The following is a 4,625-nucleotide window of genomic DNA, read 5'->3' as shown; positions in this document are numbered from 1 at the left end:
CTTCCCACCAGAGTGAACTAAAGGGCTGGACCCATGGGAAACCCCTCTGGCTGTCTACACCAACATGGGTCTGCTATAAAATGTACATGGCATGTAAAATGGAATGGAAGGGTTGTGAGGCAACTCACTCCTGTATCGAAGAAAACTGATTTCCTTTGCGCTTTTGGAATGTCAACTTGGTGCTGTTTTGGACTGTTTTGTAAAGATTTTTTTAAACAGATTTTTATGAATGGAGTATACTTTTGGGAAAAAGTGTCTGGCAGAGGTGAAGGATGCAAGGGACCTGGCAAAGGCAGAGCAAAGCGGCACCGCACAGTGCTTCATGATAATATCCAGGGCATCACCAAACCAGCAATCCTCCGCCTGGCTCGCCGTGGCAGGGTCAAGCGGATCTCGGGTTTGATCTATGAGGAGACTCGCGGGGTGTTGAAAGGTTTCCTGGAGAATGTGATCAGGGATGCGGTCACTGACACTGAGCACGCCAAGCGCAAGACGGTCACTGCCATGGATGTGGTGTACGCTCTGAAACGGCACGGCCGCACTCTCTGCGGATTCGGCGGCTGAGAAACCAGCCCCTTTCCCACAAACACACAACAAAGGCTCTTCGAAGAGCCACCCACCGCCTCACAGAGAGAGCAGTGACCTGGAAACGGGAGATGGGATAGGCTGTTCAGAACTGACTGGAATAAATCTGTGCTGTGTTCGGGTATAAAACTGGAATCCCCGAGTTTGACATTTCATTTGCAGCAAGGATGTGCAGTGGATTTGATTTTCTAAACGGGCTGTGTAAACAGTGCCCGAGGCTCCACACTTAGTTATTTCCCCAGTCGACACATGCCCTCAGTGAAAAGCCACATCACTCCTCCAGAATCACTCATTGTTTTCAAAGAATTTCAAAATGATTTCGCTGCAATGAGGGAATCCGGGAGTTTTGCAGCAGCCGTTAAATCGGTCACTGGAACCAGACCCACTTGTGATGTTATTTCCCCCGAGACGGTGTTTCCTGCACTGAAACTGACAGGGTTTGTGAAACTGACCAATTTCCAAAATATACTTTATTCATAAAAATCTGTAAAAATTACATTGCCAAACAGTTTCAAACAGCACCAAAAAATACAAACATTGCAAGGGAGATCAGTTTCCTTCAACACAATCATGAGTTGCTTCACAACCCTTCCATTTCACATTTGTCATGCCAATTACAGTTTTACATTTACAGCAAATGAACATTTTCCCGATACAGTTCGAGGGGTTTCCCATGGATCCAGCCCCTCAGTTCAGCCTGGTGGGGGGACCTTACACAGTGGTCTTTCCTCATTGAGCCTTTGCTGCGGCTACCCCAAGCTTTAGTGCATCCCTCAGCACGTAGTCCTGGTCCTTGGAATGTGCCAGTCTGCAACATTCGGTGGTGGACAACTCCTTGCGCTGGAAGACAGCAAGTTTCGGGCAGACCAAAGGGCGTCTTTCACCGAATTGATAGTCCTCCAACAGCAGTTGATGTCTGTCTCGGTGTGTGTCCCTGGGAACAGCCCGTAGAGCACAGACTCCTGTGTTACAGAGCTGCTTGGGATAAACCTCGACATAAACCAATGCATCTCTTTCCACACCTGCTTTGCAAAGACATATTCCAGGAGGAGGTGGGCAACCGTCTCTTCCCCACCACAGCCACCATGGGGGCATTGCGCGGAGGGGGCGAGTCTTCGGGCATGCAGGAAGGATCTGACGGGGAAGGCTCTTCTCACCACCAGCCAAACTACATCTTGGTGCTTGTTTGAAAGTTCTGGTGATGAGGCATTCTGCCAAATGACTTTGGTGGTCTGCTCGGGGAACCATCCGACAGGATACCCCATCTCCTTTTCCCGTAGGGCCTTGAGAACATTCCGTGCAGACCACTGCCTGATGGATCAGTGGTCAAAGGTGTTTTCCCGCAGAAACTGCTCCACGAAGGATAGGTGGTACAGCACGGTCCAACTACATGGAGCGTTCCGCGGCAATGTGACCAGGCCCATCCTTCGCAACACTGGGAACATATAGAACCTCAGCACGTAGTGACACTTGCAGTTTGCATACTGGAGATCTACACACTGCTTGATGCAGCCGGACACGAAGGTGGTCATCAGGATGAGGGCAACGTTGGGTACATTTTTCCCGCCCTTGACCAGAGATTTGAACATCGTGTCCCTCTGGACCCAGTCCATTGTTGATCCCCAGATGAAGCGGAAAATGGCTCGGGTGACCACCACACCTGAGTGCCTCTGCTGCCTGGGATTGTCACCCCCTCTCATGCTCGCATCCTTCCTAATAGACTCAGCAAAGGGTTCAACACAGCAAACAAACAAGACAGGGGAGAGAGGACAGCCCTGTCTGACTCCAGATTGGATCAGGAAACTTTCCGATTCCCATCCATTGATTGAGACTGCGCTACTGATGTTCGTGTAGAGCAGTTTGATCCAATTGCAGATTCCCTCCCTAAACCCCATTTTGGAAAGAACGTCCATCATGTAGGTGTGCGATTTCCTGTCAAAAGCCTTCTCCTGGTCCAGGCTGATGAGGCAGGTGTCCACCCTCCTGTCCCGTACATAGGCGATCGTATCCCTGAGTAGCACGAGACTATCAGAGATCTTCCTGCCGGGTACAGTACAGGTCTGGTCAGGGTGAATCACCAACTCCAGAGCAGACTTGACTCGACTGGCTATGACTTTGGACAGAGTTTCAGCTCAGTCATTCAGGGACCTGGAATTCACACAGTTTGAGCCCATGCTTACCCGAACCCACTTCTGATTGGTCACCCTCTTCTTATTCACATGTCTTAACCAATCGCAGAGCCTTGAATTAGAAAATGCAGCCAAGCATTGGGTTAAATTGTCGACCTGACAGAATATTTTAAATCGAAAAAGCCTCCAATTTCAGTGCAGTAAAGAAGCGAATTCCTGGAAAATCTATGTCCAGTAGCTTGGGGTCCAGGCAACTGAAGGCAGGACCGCCAGTGGTGGAGCTTCTCAGCCTTTTGGCTAAGATCAAGTGTAGTATCTGTTCTTATCAGTACTTACTTGGCAGAGGAGAAACCATGATCAGTGGCTTTTGATCCTGGGTAGGCTTTGAGTAAAATGGCTATAACCAATCTTTGAGCTTCAGGCCAGGGAGTGCGGAACACCATTCGGGTGGTGGTGAAGGACAAGGAAGGAGATGCACTGGTCGATCGCACCTTCTTCATCAAGAAAATCCTCATCGATTGCTGTGGATTTCAAGCTAGGCACATCTTCTGCCTGCAGGATTTCCCCAGCAGTGGGTATATCGACATGACATTCAAGAATGTGGCGGGGTGCATCAAGTTCCTGAAGGCGTTCAAGGAGAAAGGGGACCGGGCGCCGCTGTCGATCCTCCCAGTGGAGCCGCTCTTCACGCTTCCGTCACAACATGACCGGGTGGTGACAATTCACCTCTCCAACCCCCATGTTCCTGTGGTGGATGTACTCACCTTTCTCGCCAGGTACGTCGAGGTGGCCAGCACTGATGTCAAAGACCCCTTTGGGATTTGGACCAATAAGCGGCAAGTCAAGGTGACCTTGACGGTCGATGCCAATGGAGCCATCATCCACCCTCCCTCCAGCTTCGCTATCAGGGGAAGTCGAGGCTTCTTGGTCTACGCTGGGCAGCCCAAAGTTTGTAGCACCTGTGGCAAATCTGGTCACGTGGCAGCTAACTGCAGCACGGTTGTCTGCAAGAAGGAAGGCCATCAGACCAAGGACTGTAAGCAGAGTAAGTGTTGCAACCTGTGCGATGCGGCAGGCCATCTCTACAAAACCTGCCCCAAACGCTGCCTCAGTTATGCTCAGGCGGCAAGGTCCAAGGAAAGGCCGGGAGAAGGTTCGACGAAGGCGTCCGGTGTTGGAAAGGAGACAAGCAACCTTCTCTGCAGTGAGGAACTTCTACCTGAGAAGGAGAAGAAAGGGAAGGCAACTGAAACCAGCAACCCGGCACCTACCCTGCACCCGGAAACCCCTCCTCCACAGACAGAATCAATGGAGGAGGAGGCAGCAGATGGACAAACAGGTCAGTGGCAGTTTGTCCAAAGGAAAACCACAAAGAAAAGACCTCCAAAAGCGGAACAGGCCACCACCCAAACCAGTGGCAAGAGGAGGCTACCGTCTGAGACAGACTACAGCAGCTCCTCTTCACTGGATGAGGAAGTGCCGGAGCGACAGCACCTTCAAAAGAAGCGGCAGAACTCAAAAGGAGCTGGAAGATAAAACCCCCCAGCCCCCGGGCACTGGAAGCTGTGATGGGCCTGTCAAGCCCCAAACCCAAAGCGCCACACCTAGCGACATGGCCAACACATCCCAGCTCTGGGACACTGAGAGCAAAGACACATCTGGCGCACTTCAGCTCTGGGAAGCCGGCAGCAGTGATGTTTTCGAGGAGGAACAGAGGGGAACAGCAGAGAACAGCCCAATCCCTGCTGCCAACAAGACCCCCGCCCCCCCCCACCGATGTCACCTCAGTGGAAGAAACCCTGCATGAAAAACCAGGAGGGGTTTCTGAGCCCAACGAGTGTGAAACAGCTTGCGTACACTATGGGTATACAGGAACATCCTGAAGGACTGGGACTAGCAAGGACAAATGGT

General features: G+C 51.3%; 1 pseudogene; it reads left to right on the top strand.

The window, feature by feature from the left end:
* Positions 1 to 2,991: 2,991 nt before the first annotated feature.
* LOC137360619 (U2 spliceosomal RNA) lies at positions 2,992 to 3,126 on the top strand (annotated as a pseudogene).
* The last annotated feature ends 1,499 nt before the right edge of the window (positions 3,127 to 4,625 follow it).

This window comes from Heterodontus francisci, unplaced genomic scaffold (assembly GCF_036365525.1).
Source record: "Heterodontus francisci isolate sHetFra1 unplaced genomic scaffold, sHetFra1.hap1 HAP1_SCAFFOLD_59, whole genome shotgun sequence".
NCBI classification, from domain to species: domain Eukaryota; kingdom Metazoa; phylum Chordata; class Chondrichthyes; order Heterodontiformes; family Heterodontidae; genus Heterodontus; species Heterodontus francisci.
This window is presented reverse-complemented; position numbering and strand designations above follow the sequence as displayed.